Here is a 19,833-nt window from a genome sequence, read left to right as displayed (position 1 = left end):
TGATGCTTGGAGTTTTTTTATCTCTACAGGAAATAGGATGGGGCCCGCCGGAAAGAAGGATGGCGTACAAGCTTAAGCTAGGTAGAAAATCCAATTTAAGATGTAAAAGAATTGGACTCTTATATTTTATACTAGTTTGTTTTCTTTTCAAAGTTGTGTGCGTGCGTGAGGGGTTTAGGCTAGGTTCAAGTTGTTATTTAAAGCAAGGGTGCGTGGATGTAATAGGCAGGCTATTTTTTATGAAATAGACACAATGTATTTTTCAGGGTAGACACCCGTATCAAGTTTTGGAGGGATCTTTAGAAAACCTCTGTGTTGTGATTTTTTTGTAGAAATTGTTTTGCGCGTGAGTACCGTCGTCGAGATTGATTTTCTCATGCTGGACCGTAGGGTTCAATCCCTCTACTTCGTGTACATCGCGTGCACGAGCGAGAGGTTTCTGTTGCTAGAGGTGGAGTGCCGTGAAAGATCGGGCCATAAAAACAGATCGGATCTCGCCTTGAGGTTCGGTCCTTATCAACTATGGCGCGACGGGCTGCACGGCGGCGAAGTGTGCCTTGGTGCGAAGGCCATCTCTAGTCGATTGGCAACGCAGGCTGCGGCAGCAAGGGCTGGTGGCTGATGCTTGATGACCCACAAGTGTAGGGGATCAATCGTAGTACTTTCAATAAATAAGAGTGTCGAAACCAACGAGGAGCAGAAGGAAATGACAAGCTGTTTTCACCAAGGTAGTTTCTGCAAGCACCGAAATTGTCAGTAACAAGTAGTTTGATAGTAAGATAATTTGTAACGAGCAAGTAACGGTAATGGTAAATAAAGTGCAGCAAGGTAGCACAATCCTTTTTGTAGCAAAGGACAGGCTGGAACTGTCTCTTATAATAAGCAAAGCATTCTTGAGAGCACACGGGAATTTCATCTAGTCACTTTCATCATGTTGGTTTGATTCGCGTTCGCTACTTTGATAATTTAATATGTGGGTGGACCGGTGCTTGGGTGTTGTTCTTACATGAGCAAGCCTTCCCCTTATGATTAACCCCCTCGCAAGCATCCGCGACTACGAAAAAAGAATTAAGATAACAATCTAACCATAGCATGAAACATATGGATCGAAATCAGTCCCTTACGGAATAACCCATAAACTCTGTCATTCTAGCAACCCATCATCTAATAACTACTCTACAATGCATTCCCTTAGGCCCAAATATGGTGAAGTGTCATGTAGTCGACATTCACATAACACCACTAAGGGAATCACAACATACATATCATCAAAATATCAAACGAATACCAAATTCACATGATTACTTGCAACATGACTTCTCCCGTGGCCTCAAGAACAAAGGCAACTACTCACGAATAATATTCATGCTCAAGATCAGAGGGATATTAAAAAGCATAATGGGTCTGAACATATAATCTTCCACCAAATAAACCATCTAGCATCAACTACAAGATGTAATCAACACTACTAGTCACCCAAAGGTATTAATCTGAGGTTCTGGTACAAGATTAAACACAAGAGATGAACTAGGGTTTTGAGATGAGATGGTGCTATTGAAGATGTTGATGAATATTGGCCTCCCAAAGATGAGAGGGTTGTTGGTGATGATGATGGCTTCGAATTACCCCTTCGGGTGGGAAGTTCCCCCGGCGGAATCGCTCCGCCGAAGGGCAAAAGTGCTCCTGCCCAAGTTCCGCCCCGAGAGGCCGGTGCTCCGTCCCGAAATTCCTCCCCTTATTTTTTATAGGTCAAAATACATTATATACCAGAAGATGGGTACCGAAGGTGGGCCAGGGTGCCCACTACCCACCAAGGCGCGCCTGGAGGGGCTGGCGTGCCCTGGTGTCTTGTGGCCACCTGGCAGCCCCCCTCTGGTAGTTATTTTCTCCAATATTTATTATATATTCCAAAATAATTCTCCGTAAAATTTCAGCTCATTTGGAGATGTGCAGAATAGGTATCTCTGACATAGCTTTTTCAGGTCCAGAATTCCAGCTGTCGGTATTCTCCCTCTTTATGTAAACCTTGCATATTATTGGAGAAGGCATTAGAATTACTCCATAATTTGTTGTAAAGCATCAAAACAATATAAATATTAGTAGGAAAACATGATGCAAAATGGACGTATCACTGCTCTGCCTCCGAGCAGTCGTGGCTATCGGCAGTGGTGGATCTCTGGCCGTGGGCGGTCCTCGGGCGTGACAGCGTGTTGGAGCGGCGGGGGACGCATCCCTCATGGCCCTAGAGATCTTCACACAAAGTCACCATTCTACCTGCGATCAGTCATCTTTGATTTGTCCATCGGCGAGTTCCGGACTTCACCTTAGAAGGAAAACAAGGACTGGCATATATGACGCTCTTTGGACACCTTGATTGGATTGTCAGTTGAGTACACCCGCAACATCAACATACCTATCTTCATCGGGGGATCGCGAAGCTCTATTTTTGTTCACACCTCGGGACATGTCAGCACCAAGATTTCCAAGGGATCAACACATGCGGAGTATGCCACTGCGTGATTGGAGGAACTTCAAGTGGCGAAGGCGGGGTCTTGGATGCGATGAAGACTTGCTTCATTGGCAGTTGTCCAGACTTGGCTTGCGGGATATGTTCCCGTCCAGACCAGGCACGAGTTCCTGTGAGCCTGCTGGTACATGACTTGTAGTAGTAGGCTCTGCAAGTGGGGTGACAACATTGGAGGAGTTCTTTGTTGATGGTCCTCCTTTAAGTATCGAGTCGTGATTTATAGGGTGAAAACCCAAGGTCTGGCCTTTATTGGTTGTGCCTGGCAGTGACCTTGTTGAAGGCATTGTTTTGGGAACGCAGTCTCGAGGGTGAAAACCTATGATCTTTGATCGGGCAATGACAACGCTTGTGCATTGTTTCCTTCTTGAAGGCGTTGCTTTTGGAGAACCTTCTTTCTATTCCAGGTGTTGTCTTTAGTGGTGGTTAGAGTGCTGCTACTGCGGATGATTGATCACTGTGGTAGGGTCTTTTTTTGGCTGTGTGCATCCTCGATGTTTTTAGACATCTTGTTGCTGCAGAGGCTGGGTGTAATTGATATCTACTTGATATTAATATATTCCCCTTTTCAAAAAAGGTCATTTTGTGAAGGTTCGTTTTCAAACTTGTGGTATTGCAAGTTGTGACGCCCGGATAATTAAGCTACAGTAATCCCACGCTAATGATGCCACGTCACCACGGTTACTGTGGTTAACCTCGCGATGATTCGAAACCGTTTCAAAATTTAAATTCAAATTAATGTCAATAATAAAAGTTTTCAAAATTTTAAACAAAAATGTTCGGTGGGTGCCAGATATTGCACTGATAATTATTGTGGAGAAAACATATTTTTAGAAAATGCCTAACTATTTTAAAATGATGTAAAACAGAAAAGAAAATAAATAAAAAGAAAAGAAAATACAAAAGAGAAAACAAACAGAAAAAAAGGGGGGAGGAAGGAACCCCCCCTCCCCCCACTGGACCCTGGCCCAACTGGGCCGACCCCCAGGCCCAGCCGGCCTGGCCCACCTCGCTCGGTCGCTCCCTCCCCTTCCCTGTTCCCCCGACCGTGGTCGGAACAGGGCCAGGTCCCCGCCGCACCCCCTTGCCGGCGACAGGGAAAGATAAGGCCGCCACGCCCCGCCTCCTCGATCGCGCCTCCCACTTGCCCCCTCTCGCTCGCCTCTGCGCCTCCCCTCCCCCAGATCCACCTCTCCCCTCTCCCTCTCCTTCGTTCTGGAGAGGAGACCCACGCGGTCGCCGCCGTTCTCCGTCGTTCACGCGACCACCGTGCTTTCCTCGCGACCTCATCGTGTCCAGCCGCTCCGCCTCCCTCGACTACGCCTCCCCGTTGAGCCGCAGGACGCCGGGCGACCCCGAACGCTGCCCCGGCCTCGTCTTCCACTTCGGATCACAGGAGCTCGCCAGCGTCGATCCACTGCACAACAGCTCCTAAACCTCCCACGGGCCTTTCTTGCGCCGCGCGGTGAGCCCCTCATCCTCTCCCCTCGCTCTCCTGACCTCTTGAGCTCTCGTAGCCGCCGCTCTGCTTGCGCCTGAACACGTCTCCGCCGACGAGGTAGTTGTCGTCGTTGTGGACATTGACACGCTCGCCCGAGCTCACCGTTGTGCTCCTGGGGTTCCTAGGAGCCGAACACGCACGCGCACACTCCCTCCCGTGCCTCCTAGCGCCGTCCCCGATGAGCGTCTGAACGCATCGCCGCGGAGCTCGCCGCCGACAAGGCTCCGGTGACCTTTTGGTCACGGGCTCAAGCCCGTTGCACTCCCCACAACGCGTAGATACTCCCCAGCCTCTCCGTTTGCTCGATAGCACGCCGTAGCTCCGTTTTCGTCGAGCACTCATGCACGCCGCCACCTCCACCGCTCACCGGCGCTGATTCCGGCCAAGTTCGGCGATGCTACGGCCACCACTGGATGCGGCGCTGAGAGCTCGTTCGAATGAGACTAGCCCCGCTCCTCCCCGAGCCCTGTACGCGTTTTCCAGCGAGATCCGAGCCGCGCCGCCGCATTTGGCATCGCCGGCGTTGAGCCGCCGGCCGCGCTGAGCTGGCACACCTGGGGCCACCCCTGGGTCACTGCCAGTGGGCCCCCTGGCCCCCTGTTGACCAGTTGACCTAGTCAACTGGGCTGACTTGGCAGGCCCCAGCCACTGACGTGCGGGCCCCACCGCTTAATCCTATAATTAAAACATTTTAATAATTAAAACTAATTAGTTTAGTTGATTAGACACTGACAGGTGGGGTCCAGTAGTTAACTAATCTAAATTTAGTTAGTTTAAACTTCTGTTAGTCCACTGTCTATGACAGGTAGGACCCACTGGTCAGTTTGACCTGGTTAGCCGCTTTGTTGAGTGCTGAGGTCATCATCACGTCATGCTGACGTCATATTCCTTTTCTGTTAAATTAAATAATTCCAGAAAATGATTAAATCTTTAGAAAATTATATAAAATAATCCGTAACTCGGATGAAAATACTTTCTACATGAAAGTTGCTCAGAACGACGAGACGAATCCGAATACGCAGTCCGTTCGTGCACCACACCTCCCTAACCTATCGAACTCGCAACTTTCCCCCTCCGGTCCGTCCGTCCGAAACGCGAAACAGCGGGAATACTTTCCCGGATGTTCCCCCCCTTCGCCGGTACCACCTACTGTCGCGTTAGGGCACACCTAACACTGCTCATTGTCATGTCACGCATCGTCATGGTTATGTCTGCATTGTATTTACTGTTTCTTCCCCCTCTTCTCTCCGGTAGACTACGAGACCGACACTGCTGCTGCCCAGTTCGACTACGGAGTTGACGACCCCTCCTACTTGCCAGAGCAACCAGGCAAGCCCCCCCCTTGATCACCCGATATCGCCTATTCTTCTCTATACTGCTTGCATTAGAGTAGTGTAGCATGTTACTGCTTTCCGATATCCTATCCTGATGCATAGCCTATCCTTGCTACTACTGTTGTTACCTTTACCTGCAATCCTACATGCTTAGTATAGGATGCTAGTTTTCCATCAGTGGCCCTATATTCTTGTCCGTCTGCTGTGCTATACTATCGGGCCGTGATCACCTGGGCGGTGATCACGGGTATATACTTATATACTATATACATGACACACGTGATGACTAAAGTCGGGTCGGCTCGTAGGAGTACCCGCAAGTGGATCTTTGTGGCAGAGCGACAGGGCAGGTTGAGACCGCCTAGGTGAGAGGTGGGCCTGGCCCTGGTCGGCGTTCGCGGATACTTAACACGCTTAACAAGATCTTGGTATTTGATCCGAGTCTGGCCATTTGGTCTATACGCACTAACCATCTACGCGGGAGTAGTTATGGGTATTCCGGCGTCGTGGTATCAGCCGAAGCCTTCGTGACGTCAGCGACTGAGTGGCGTGCGCCGGATTGGACTGGAACGCCACTAGGCTAGGTCTGCTTCCAGCCGCGTACGCAAGGTGCGGGTGTGCATAGGGCGATGGGCCCAGACCCCTGCGCGCATAGGGTTAGACCGGCGTGCTGACCTCTCTGTTGTGCTTAGGTGGGGCTGCGACGTGTTGATCTTACGAGGCCGGGCATGACCCAGAAAAGTGTGTCCGGCCAAATGGGATCGAGCGTGTTGGGTTATGTGGTGCACCCCTGTAGGGAAGTTTATCTATTCGAATAGCCGTGTCCCTCGGTAAAAGGACGACCCGGAGTTGTACCTTGACCTTATGACAACTAGAACCGGATACTGAATAAAATACACCCTTCCAAGTGACAGACACAACCCGGTGATCGCTCTCTAACAGGGCGACGAGGAAGGGATCGCCAGGTAGGATTATGCTATGCGATGCTACTTGGAGGAATTCAATCTACTCTCTTCTACATGCTGCAAGATGGAGATGGCCAGAAGCGTAGTCTTCGATAGGATTAGCTATCCCCCCTCTTATTCTGGCATTCTACAGTTTAGTCCACTGATATGCCCCTTTACACATATACCCATGCATATGTAGTGTAGCTCCTTGCTTGCGAGTACTTTGGATGAGTACTCACGGTTGCTTCTCTCCCTCTTTTCCCCCTTTCCTTTCTATCTGGTTGTCGCAAGCAGATGCTGGAGTCCAGGAGCCAGATGCCACCGTCGACGATGACACCTACGACACTGGAGGTGCCTACTACTACGTGCAGCCCGCTGACGATGACCAGGAGTAGTTAGGAGGCTCCAAGGCAGGAGGCCTGCGCCTCATTCGATCTGTATCCCAGTTTGTGCTAGCCTTCTTAAGGCAAACTTGTTTAACTTATGTCTGTACTCAGATATTGTTGCTTCCGCTGACTCGTCTGTGATCGAGCACTTGTATTCGAGCCCTCGAGGCCCCTGGCTTGTATTATGATGCTTGTATGACTTATTTATGTTTAGAGTTGTGTTGTGATATCTTCCCGTGAGTCCCTGATCTTGATCGTACACATTTGCGTGCATGATTAGTGTACGGTCAAATCGGGGGCGTCACAAGTTGGTATCAGAGCCGACTGCCTGTAGGAATCCCCCTTTCCACACTCCTTGGCCGAAGTCGAGTCTAGACATTACAAAACTTTTTACTAACATGGTTGTGTGTCTTACGGGCCCACGTCGCCATTGGGTGGTACTAGGATCTTTTACTCCTCGACCCTTACTCTGGGACTCTGGACTCTCTTCTACTCGGGTTAAATGAATTTACTAACTCTAACACTAGGATCCCGTGACCGCATTCACCCCAAAGTTGGATAAGCCATAGTTGTTTCTTAGAATAGTATTTTGAACAATTCACACACTGTCATTTGACTCCTTTGAAACGTCTTTGCTTTCAGATGGAACCCACGAGGCAGGTCGTGCATCACACGACGGCCATTGGTGCCTCGGGATCACCGGCTGTGCTAGCTGAGATGATGACCTATCTGGGTTATCGCTGGCACCCTGAGTACACCGTCTACGAGGAGTACCAGGACTTTAACCAGGAGCAGTACCGTGCCATCGTCCACCTCTACTCGCGGGAGTATGACTCCACTATTGTGCTGCACACCGCACTTGGTGTTGGTGTGACCATCGATATGTCTGTCCATGATGCTGCCTATGCTGCTCTGACATGTCTTCGTGGAGAGTATCGGGAGTTGGACACCTCCCCTTTCAGGCACATTGCTATCGCATCTGATGTTGGTGCGGAGGGATAATATACTGCTGCCTACTCCACTGTCACCCGAGAGCCCTTCTATCATCAGAACCTGGTTCTGCATGCTGATGGGCTGGATCGAGCTAACCGAGCTCTTCGCCACGAGATGTACACCACCCGTCAGCACCTTTACCGTGCTCTGACGCTGTTGCACCCCTTTGTCCGATCTGGACAGCTACCGCGTACTGCGATCTACCCAGCCAGGACCGTGATGCCCCACGGTGTCGGTTGGCCAGAGGTGGGAGGCGACTCTCCCGCACTTGGTCCTCTTCTGCCACCTGAGCGTCGGGCTCTACACCTGAGTATCCGCGGCCCCCAGTCTGCTGATGTGGAGGGCTATCCGTTGCCTCACTACCAGCTGTCGGGCTACGATTACCTCCACAGTACCTCTTGGGACTGATGTAGGTTTGCTTGTAGTGTTAGATGCATTCGCCGCGAGCCTGTGTGCCGCCTATGTTGTTTTAGTCTATGTACTGAAATCTGTGTACTGAACTCTATGCATGACCCCTTTTGTAAGTTATGCCGACTACTTTGTAGTAGCTATCGTGCTCCTTTCATTATGCATGTTTCATCATGAATGATCCTTGTCTTTGCAAATTTCTCAGTGCTGAACCCCTGTTATATATTAGCAGGATGGTTAGACCAGGTGGTCGTGGTCGTGGTGGCAATGCCCCACCACCACCTGAGTACATGGCTGGTATGATCCAACAGTTTGAACTGAACCGCCAATTCATGGAAAATATGATGGCTCAGTTTCCTCGCCCCAATATGGACCAGCAACCAACCCCAGTAACTCTGCAGGATTTCATGCGCCTGAACCCAACTGTGTACCGCAGCTCAACTCAGCCTCTGGATGCTGATGACTGGCTCCGTGACATCACCTATGAGATGGAGTCTGCCAATGTAGCCCCTGCCAGCTATGTCAACTTTGCTTCCTTCTTTCTGAAGGGACCCGCAGCTCAATGGTGGGACAGCCACAGGCGTACTCTGCCAGCTGGAACAATCATCACCTGGCCAGACTTCCAAGCTGCTTTCCGTGCCCGCTTCATTCCTCAAGGAGTCATGGACCGGAAGAAGCGTGAGTTCCGCAACCTCACCCAAGGCAATAAAACTGTTGAAGCTTATCAGCGGGAGTTTCTGGACTTGTCTCACTATGCTGAGGAGGACATTGCAACTGATGCACGCAGACAGGAGAAGTTCCGTGATGGCCTTCAAGCTGACATCAAGCTCGCACTTCTAGTGCATGACTTTGCTGATTTCGCCACCTTGGTGAACAAGGCCATCAATGTCGAAACTGGTCTGCAGGAATACCAGAGCTCTCACAGGCGCAACCGTGACACGGGCTCATCTTCGGGCTCGCCCTCACAGAAGCGTAAGATATGGATCCCGAACAGCATGTACCGTCCAAATGCATCTGCCCCAAGGCAGACCTATGCTGCACCTCGTCTGCCTCCACCACCATCTAGGCAGTCAAGGCTTCCAGCTCCACCATCCCAAGCCCCTGTTCCCACTCCCAATAATGGCTTGTGCTTCAGGTGTGGTCAACCAGGGCACCGTGCTAGAGAATGCAACCAGAACCAGAATCAACTGGCCCTTCCAGCAACTGGCCGTGGTAGCAACCAGCCCCGCAACAACAATGCTAAGTCTTATGGTCGTGCTCATGCCAACCACGTTGATCTCAACGAAGCTCAAGACCAGCCTGCTACTGTGATGGGTACACTCCTCGTAAATTCAGTACCAGCATCCGTTTTATTTGATACAGGTGCATCGCATTCATTCATGTCAGAAGATTTTGCATACAAGCACGACGTTAAATGTGAGGAGATGAACACCTCGGTACTGGTCAAAACCCCCGTGGGACAGTGTCAAACCTCCCTGGTTGGCATCGATGTCCCCGTGGAAATCGAAGGGCTGGAATTCTATGCCTCCCCAATTATCCTGAAGTCGTCTAACATCAACCTCATTTTGGGGATGGATTGGTTGAAAGCGCATACTGCTTCTATAGTTTGCGCCACTAAGACCGTCCATCTACTTCACCCTTCCGATGAAATAGTTGCTTACCAAGCTCATCTGGTGCAAAATGCCGAGGCCAGGCTCTATGCATTGAATGCATTGAACGCTGCACCACTCGAGGGCATTGAAAACATTCCCGTCGTGCGTGAATTCCTCGACGTGTTTCCTGAAGAACTTCCAGGGATTCCCCCTGCTAGAGCTTTCGAATTCATCATCGACTTGAAACCAGGCACCACTCCTATAGCCAAGCGACCCTACAAAATGCCGCCGCATGAACTCCTTGAGCTTAAGGAGGAAATCGACAAATCTCTTCGCAAAGGATTCATTCGCCCAAGTTGCTCTCCTTGGGGAGCACCTTCTCTCTTTGTCAAGAAGAAGGATGGGACAAACCGGTTAGTTCAAGACTACCATCCTATAAACCAAGCTACCATTCAGAATAAATACCCTCTTCCTCGGATCAATGATCTGTATGATCAACTGGCGGGTTCGTCAGTGTTCTCTAAGCTCGACTTGAGGTTGGGTTACCACCAGATCCGTGTTCGCGAAGAGGATATCCCAAAGACCGCCTTCGTGACTCGCTATGGTTCATACGAGTACACCGTCATGTCTTTCGGTTTAACCAATGCTCCAGCCACCTTCTCTCGTCTGATGAACTATATATTCATGGATTACCTCGACAAGTTCGTCGTGGTTTATCTGGATGATATCCTGGTATTTTCCAAGAATGAAGAAGAACATGCTGAACATCTTCGACTTGTGCTGGAAAAGCTACGAGAGCATCAACTATATGCCAAGTTCTCCAAATGTGAATTCTGGCTACCGGAAGTAACCTATCTTGGGCATGTCATCTCTAAGGATGGTATTGCCGTCAACCCCGAGCGAGTTCAGGCTATTCTTGATTGGACTCCTCCCAAGAATATTAAGCAAGTCAGAAGTTTTCTCGATCTCGCCAGCTATTGCCGTCGATTCGTCGAGAACTTCTCCAAGATCGCCAGGCCTCTGACTAACCTGTTGCATAAGGGCGTCAAGTTCCAATGGACAGACAAATGTCAGGAAAGTTTCCAGGCACTCAAAGACAAGTTGACTTCTGCCCCAGTTCTAGCTCCACCTGATACTAAGAAGGACTTCGTCATTTACTGCGACGCTTCCCGTCAAGGATTAGGTTGTGTCCTAATGCAAGACCGCAAAGTGATTGCTTATGCCTCTCGGCAATTGCGCCCTCACGAAGAGAACTACCCAGTTCACGACCTCGAACTTGCTGCTGTCATTCATGCGCTGAAGCAGTGGCGACATTACCTTCTCGGTAATCGTTGCGAGATCTTCACTGACCACCAAAGTCTGAAGTATCTGTTTACTCAGCCAGATCTGAACCTCCGTCAGCAGAGATGGATGGAGCTTGTTGCAGACTTTGACTTGGGTATTTCCTATACGCCAGGCAAGGCTAATGTAATGGCTGATGCCTTGAGCCGCAAGTCTTACTGCAACCACCTCGAGGTTCACAAATTTCAGCCCTCGCTTGTTGAAGAATTCAGGAAGCTGAACCTCCATATTGTTCCTCCGGGTGCACTCGCTCCCCCTCCTAAGGAGTTTGGCAAGGTGAACCTCCACGTTGTTACCCAGGGTTCCCTCAATACCCTAGTTGCTAAACCAGATCTCGTGGACAGCATCAAAAGGCTACAGAAGTATGACTTTGAAGCCCACAAGATTAAGTGCTACCTCGCAGAAGGAAAGCCCTCATTCTTCACTATTGCTGAAGATGGCACCTTATACTTCAAGGGCCGCCTAGTGGTGCCATGTGCAGAGAAGAACCTGGATATGACACAGGAAGTTATGAAAGAAGCTCATGATACGCCTCTATGTATCCACCCTGGTAGTACAAGGATGTACCAAGACATCCGTCAGAGATTCTGGTGGTCTAATATGAAGCAAGACATTGCTCGTTATGTTGCTGAGTGTGACGTTTGCCGTCGTATCAAAGCAGAACATCAAAGGCCTGCTGGAACTCTGCAACCTATCTCTATTCCTGAATGGAAATGGGACCATGTTGAGATGGACTTCATCACTGGATTTCCCAAATCACAGAAAGGTAATGATGCTATTCTTGTCGTCATTGACCGGCTTTCCAAAGTTGCACATTTCCTGGCGGTCAAAGAAACGATCACTGCTAGTCAGCTGGCAACGCTCTATATGTCCAGGATTGTTTCACTCCACGGTATTCCATTGGTTATCAGTTCAGACCGTGGCAGCTTATTCACTTCAAGATTCTGGGCAAGTTTCCAAGAAGCCATGGGAACTCATCTGTCATTCAGTACTGCGTTTCATCCTCAGTCGCAAGGGCAAGTTGAACGCGTCAACCAAGTTCTCGAAGACATGCTTCGAGCTTGTGTTATTTCCTTCGGCAAGAAATGGGAGGAATCTCTCCCGTATGCTGAGTTCTCTTATAATAATAGCTATCAAGCTAGTCTGAAGATGGCCCCCTTCGAAGTGTTATATGGACGAAAGTGCCGAACCCCTCTGAACTGGTCAGAAACTGGGGAACGTCCACTCTTCGGTCCGGATATTATCCAACATCCCAAAGAACAAGTCCGCATTATTCGTGAGAATCTCAAGGCTGCTCAGTCACGTCAGAAGAGTCAGTATGACCGTCATCATAAAGACATGGTCTATCAACCTGGCGAAAAGGCTTATCTTCGAGTCACACCTATGAAGGGTGCTCACCGCTTCGGGATCAAGGGCAAACTAGCTCCTCGATATATTGGCCCATTCACTATTCTCGAAAGGCGTGGAAAAGTGGCATACCAACTGGAGCTTCCGCCGAACCTTTCTCAGGTTCACGATGTGTTCCATGTGTCACAGCTCCGCCGTTGCTTCAAGGACCCAATCCGAGCAGTGGATCATGAAGTGCTCGAATTGCAGCAAGACCTCTCCTATAAGGAGCATCCGGTCCGCATTCTCGACCAAGCTGAACGCCGCACACGTCAGAAGGCGATCAAGTTTCTCAAAGTCCAGTGGTCGCACCATTATGAAGATGAAGCCACTTGGGAACGAGAGGATCGTCTGTGCGAAGAATACCCCGCATTTTTTCCTTCTACCTCCTAAATCTCGGGACGAGATTTCTTGTAGTGGAGGAGATTTGTGACGCCCGGATAATTAAGCTACAGTAATCCCACGCTAATGATGCCACGTCACCACAGTTACTGTGGTTAACCTCGCGATGATTCGAAACCGTTTCAAAATTTAAATTCAAATTAATGTCAATAATAAAAGTTTTCAAAATTTTAAACAAAAATGTTCGGTGGGTGCCAGATATTGCACTAATAATTATTGTGGAGAAAACATATTTTTAGAAAATGCCTAACTATTTTAAAATGATGTAAAACAGAAAAGAAAATAAATAAAAAGAAAAGAAAATACAAAAGAGAAAACAAACAGAAAAAGGGGGGGGAGGAACCCCCCTCCCCCCACTGGACCCTGGCCCAACTGGGCCGACCCCCAGGCCCAGCCGGCCTGGCCCACCTCGCTCGGTCGCTCCCTCCCCTTCCCTGTTCCCCCGACCGTGGTCGGAACAGGGGCAGGTCCCCGCCGCACCCCCTCGCCGGCGACGGGAAGGATAAGGCCGCCACGCCCCGCCTCCTCGATCGTGCCTCCCACTTGCCCCCTCTCGCTCGCCTCTGCGCCTCCCCTCCCCCAGATCCACCTCTCCCCTCTCCCTCTCCTTCGTTCTGGAGAGGAGACCCACGCGGTCGCCGCCGTTCTCCGTCGTTCACGCGACCACCGTGCTTTCCTCGCGACCTCATCGTGTCCAGCCGCTCCGCCTCCCTCGACTACGCCTCCCCGTTGAGCCGCAGGACGCCGGGCGACCCCGAACGCTGCCCCGGCCTCGTCTTCCACTTCGGATCATAGGAGCTCCCCGGCGTCGATCCACTGCACAACAGCTCCTAAACCTCCCACGGGCCTTTCTTGCGCCGCGCGGTGAGCCCCTCATCCTCTCCCCTCGCTCTCCTGGCCTCTTGAGCTCTCGTAGCCGCCGCTCTGCTTGCGCCTGAACACGTCGCCGCCGACGAGGTAGTTGCCGTCGTTGTGGACATTGACACGCTCGCCCGAGCTCACCATTGTGCTCCTGGGGTTCCTAGGAGCCGAACACGCACGCGCACACTCCCTCCCGTGCCTCCTAGCGCCGTCCCCGATGAGCGTCTGAACGCATCGCCGCGGAGCTCGCCGTCGGCAAGGCTCCGGTGACCTTTTGGTCACGGGCTCAAGCCCGTTGCACTCCCCACAACGCGTAGATACTCCCCAGCCTCTCCGTTTGCTCGGTAGCACGCCGTAGCTCCGTTTTCGTCGAGCACCCGTGCACGCCGCCACCTCCGCCGCTCACCGGCGCCGATTCCGGCCAAGTCCGGCAATGCTACGGCCACCACTGGATGCGGCGCTGAGAGCTCGTTCGAATGAGACTAGCCCCGCTCCTCCCCGAGCCCTGTACGCGTTTTTCGGCGAGATCCGAGCCGCGCCGCCGCGTTTGGCGTCGCCGGCGTTGAGCCGCCGGCCGCGCTGAGCTGGCACACCTGGGGCCACCCCTGGGTCACTGCCAGTGGGCCCCCTGGCCCCCTGTTGACCAGTTGACCTGGTCAACTGGGCTGACTGGGCAGGCCCCAGCCACTGACGTGCGGGTCCCACCGCTTAATCCTATAATTAAAACATTTTAATAATTAAAACTAATTAGTTTAGTTGATTAGACACTGACAGGTGGGGTCCAGTAGTTAACTAATCTAAATTTAGTTAGTTTAAACTTCTGTTAGTCCACTGTCTATGACAGGTAGGACCCACTTGTTAGTTTGACCTGGTCAGCCGCTCTGTTGAGTGCTGAGGTCATCATCACATCGTGCTGACGTCATATTCCTTTTCTGTTAAATTAAATAATTCCAGAAAATGATTAAATCTTTAGAAAAACATATAAAATAATCCGTAACTCGGATGAAAATTCTTTCTACATGGAAGTTGCTCAGAACGACGAGACGAATCCGAATACGCAGTCCGTTCGTCCACCACACCTCCCTAACCTATCGAACTCGCAACTTTCCCCCTCCGGTCCGTCCGTCCGAAACGCGAAACAGCGGGAATACTTTCCCGGATGTTCCCCCCTTCGCCGGTACCACCTACTGTCGCGTTAGGGCACACCTAACACTGCTCATTGTCATGTCACGCATCGTCATGCTTATGTCTGCATTGTATTTACTATTTCTTCTCCCTCTTCTCTCCGATAGACTACGAGACCGACACTGCTGCTGCCCAGTTCGACTACGGAGTTGACGACCCCTCCTACTTGCCAGAGCAACCAGGCAAGCCCCCCCCTTGATCACCCGATATTGCCTATTCTTCTCTATACTGCTTGCATTAGAGTAGTGTAGCATGTTACTGCTTTTCGATATCCTATCCTGATGCATAGCCTATCCTTGCTACTACTGTTGTTACCTTTACCTGCAATCCTACATGCTTAGTATAGGATGCTAGTTTTCCATCAGTGGCCCTACATTCTTGTCCGTCTGCTGTGCTATACTATCGGGCCGTGATCACCTGGGCGGTGATCACGGGTATATACTTATATACTATATACATGACACACGTGATGACTAAAGTCGGGTCGGCTCGTAGGAGTACCCGCAAGTGGATCTTTGTGGCGGAGCGATAGGGCAGGTTGAGACCGCCTAGGTGAGAGGTGGGCCTGGCCCTGGTCGGCGTTCGCGGATACTTAACACGCTTAACGAGATCTTGGTATTTGATCTGAGTCTGGCCATTTGGTCTATACACACTAACCATCTACGCGGGAGTAGTTATGGGTATCCCGGCGTCGTGGTATCAGCCGAAGCCTTCGTGACGTCAGCGACTGAGTGGCGCGCGACGGATTGGACTGGAACGCCACTAGGCTAGGTCTGCTTCCGGCCGCGTACGCAACGTGCAGGTGTGCATAGGGCGATGGGCCCAGACCCCTGCGCACATAGGGTTAGACCGGCGTGCTGACCTCTCTGTTGTGCTTAGGTGGGGCTGCGACGTGTTGATCTTATGAGGCCGGGCATGACCCAGAAAAGTGTGTCCGGCCAAATGGGATCGAGCGTGTTGGGTTATGTGGTGCACCCCTGCAGGGAAGTTTATCTATTCGAATTGTCGTGTCCATCGGTAAAAGGACGACCCGGAGTTGTACCTTGACCTTATGACAACTAGAACCGGATACTGAATAAAATACACCCTTCCAAGTGCCAGACACAACCCGGTGATCGCTCTCTAATAGGGCGACGAGGAGGGGATCGCCAGGTAGGATTATGCTATGCGATGCTACTTGGAGGAATTCAATCTACTCTCTTCTACATGCTGCAAGATGGAAATGGCCAGAAGCGTAGTCTTCGACAGGATTAGCTATCCCCCCTCTTATTCTGGCATTCTGCAGTTTAGTCCACTGATATGCCCCTTTACACATATACCCATGCATATGTAGTGTACCTCCTTGCTTGCGAGTACTTTGGATGAGTACTCACGGTTGCTTCTCTCCCTCTTTTCCCCCTTTCCTTTCTATCTGGTTGTCGCAACCAGATGCTGGAGTCCAGGAGCCAGACGCCACCATCGACGACGACACCTACGACACTGGAGGTGCCTACTACTACGTGCAGCCCGCTGACGATGACCAGAAGTAGTTAGGAGGATCCGAGGCAGGAGGCCTGCGCCTCATTCGATCTGTATCCCAGTTTGTGCTAGCCTTCTTAAGGCAAACTTGTTTAACTTATGTCTGTACTCAGATATTGTTGCTTCCGCTGACTCGTCTGTGATCGAGCACTTGTATTCGAGCCCTCGAGGCCCCTGGCTTGTATTATGATGCTTATATGACTTATTTATGTTTAGAGTTGTGTTGTGATATCTTCCCGTGAGTCCCTGATCTTGATCGTACACATTTGCGTGCATGATAAGTGTACGGTCAAATCGGGGGCGTCACACAAGTTTATTATTTTTCCCACTAACTAGTTCACATAAGATGGCTCAATGCAAAAGGATTTCAATTTTTTGAGCCTTTTCTTTGTTTCTTTTTCAAAATGTGGTCAAACTTGCAAGGTTGACCATTCCTACCAGATGGTTGGGAATTTCAACTTTGGTTGTTCCCAGTGCCCACACCACCAATTCAAAAGCTTAAAATTATTTTTTCTAATTTTCAGGACCAAGATACAACACACTTGTAGTTCAAATTTGAGCAAGTTCTGATAAATATCTAGAAATTCACTAAATGGATGAAATATAGAAATAAAACTAGAAAATTCATGAAACTTGGGAATTGTGCATCCAATGTGGTCTACTTTGGATGAAAAATGCAAAGGCCCCATTTTCAATCTTATTTGAGGTACTTCTATCACAACCAGGGGGTCTTTCTAGCACTTGGAAAATGAAAAAAAAGGTTTTTATTACAAAATAATTGCAAAATCCTATGAAAACATTTTCCACAATGGTAACACCAATAGTTGTGCCAAAATTTGACATGTTATCATGGGCTATGTCATGGATTTGGCCATGGCCATGGGCATATGCTTTGAAATCCATGCAAGATCATACAAAGGTAGGCCATTTTGTGAATGTTTTTTTTCAAATTGTGGTATTGCAAGTTTATTATTTTTCCCACTAACTAGTTCACATAAGATGGCTCAATGCAAAAGGATTTCAAATTTTTAGCCTTTTTTTATTTTCTTTGATTTTTTTCCAAAATGTGGTTAACCTTGCAAGGTTGACCATTCCTACCAGATGGTTGGGAATTTCAACTTTGGTTGTGCCCAATGCCCACACCACCAATTCAAAAGCGTAAAATGATTTTTGCCAATTTTTAGGACCAAGATACAACACACTTGTAGTTCAAATTCATGCAAGTTCTGATAAATATCTAGAAATTCAATAAATGGATGAAATATAGAAATAAAACTAGAAAATTTATGAGACTTGGGCATTGTGCATCGAATGTGCTCTAATTTGGATAAAAAATGCAAAGGCCCCAATTTCAATATTATTTGAGGTACTTCTCTCACAACCAGGGGGTCTTTCTACCACTTGGAAAATGAAAAAAATGGTTTTTATTACAAAATAATTGCAAATTCCTATGGAAACACTGTCCACAATGGTAACACCAATAGTTGTGCCAAATTTTGACATGTTATCATGGATTATGCCATGGATTTGGCCATGGCCATGGGCATATGCCTTGAAATCCATGCAAGTTCATACAAGGTAGGCCATTTTGTGAAGTTTTTTTTTCAAACCCAAACTTGTGGTGTTGCAAGTTTATTATTTTTCCCACTAACTAATTCACATAAAATGGCTCAATGCAAAAGGATTTCAATTTTTTAGGTTTTTTTTCTTTGTTTATTTTTTCAAAATGTGGTCAAACTTGCAAGGTTAACCATTCCTACCAGATGGTTGGGAATTTCAACTTTGGTTGTGCCTAGTGCCCACACCACCAATTTAAAAGCTTAAAATGCTTTTGCCAGTTTTCAGGACCAAGATACAACACACTTGTAGTTCAAATTTGACCAAGTTATGATAAATATCTAGAAATTCACTAAATGGATGAAATATAGAAATAAAACTGGAAAATTCATGAAACTTGGGCATTGTGCATCCAATGTGGTCTACTTTGGATGAAAAATACAAAGGCCCCATTTTCAATCTTATTTGGGGTACTTCTCTCACAACTAGTGGGTCTTTTCAAAAGTAACCAGTCTATCTCGGCTCTGGTTATATACTGTTTGGTCAACAAGGGGTCTTTTGCAAAAGTTGTAGCTCTCTCTGCTCGGTCGCCGCCCGTACGCCTACCATGAAGAGGGCAGAGCCACGTGGTGGTGCCCCATTGCCACCGCCACCGTGTCCACCGCTCCTTCCCGCCACCGTGCATTCCCGCCAATTCTAGATGCCACAAAAACAATCTCCCGCCACCACCTGTATCCCACTCATGACACTCCCCTGATTGAATACCAGTGTCCAACATCGTTCCACCGACATTCCACTCCATTGCTTCCACACGCCGCTAAATCCAATCCAAATCTAGTCCAGTCGCCATGGTGAGGCAACGTTTGACTGCAAGGATCTCCATGGGAGGTCTTCGTCCCAAGGTGTCGTTACCGGCACCGGCGGCGGGCTCCAACTTTGGAGCGGCAGTGGTCTCCAACTCCAGAGCGGGCTTTCTGATGACCCATAATACATAATTCTTGTTCTGGCAGGAGAAGTAAATACTCCAACACCGCCTCACCAGCACGATCAATCTCACATGCTCTATCAATAATATCATCCATCCCCAAACTTTTCCAAATCTCCCTTGCTTTCTTGCAAAGATATAGCATGTGCTTCGTATCTTTTGGACTAGCAGAGCAAGTAAGAAAAATCAGCGATATTTTTCACATGTTTGTTTGCAAGCGTAACACGGGATGGGAGAGTGCCATGTAGCGTATGCTAGATAAAAAATTAACCTTTGTCGGGCACGATAATTTCCATAACCTGCTCCAAATATGGTAAGATGGGGTTTGTCCCATCCCATTGGTGTGTCTCAGTTTATTTTCGTGTTGATAGTCTCATTCCACTAAATAGGCAGGCCGAACCGAAAACATATCATTTTTCGTGTAGCCCCAAGCAACGAAATCTAGCATATCATGTTGCGAGAGTGGGATTGCGAGTACCCTTTGTACTTCAATGGGCCACAGAGTTTGTCTAATCAGGTCTTCATCCTAGTTGTTCGAGACAGGAGCGATCAGATCCCCCACCTTAGATAACAGTTGTCCCTCCTTCGGAATAACAACTTTCCTAGTGGCACAATTTGGAACCTAAGCATCTTTGCAAATATTGATGTTCTGGTCATTCCTCACTCGCCAAATATGACCATGTTTCAAAGAGTTAACACCTGCCATAATACTTTGCCAGGTAAAAGAGGAGCCCTTCTTTAACTTAGTACTCTGTATTTAACAAATCACCATCAGGATAGTATTTAGCTTTCAGAATAGTAGCACAAAAAGAGTCGAGATTCTCTAGGAGACGCCAAGCCTATTTGGCCAGCATTGCCAAATTGAAACAGTGAATATCACGAAAGCCCACTGTCGGGGATATACCCCGTTGAG

The sequence above is a fragment of the Aegilops tauschii genome, chromosome 2, assembly GCF_002575655.3.
Source record: "Aegilops tauschii subsp. strangulata cultivar AL8/78 chromosome 2, Aet v6.0, whole genome shotgun sequence".
NCBI classification, from domain to species: domain Eukaryota; kingdom Viridiplantae; phylum Streptophyta; class Magnoliopsida; order Poales; family Poaceae; genus Aegilops; species Aegilops tauschii.
The sequence above is the reverse complement of the archived record's forward strand: the minus strand, read 5'-3'. Positions refer to the sequence as shown.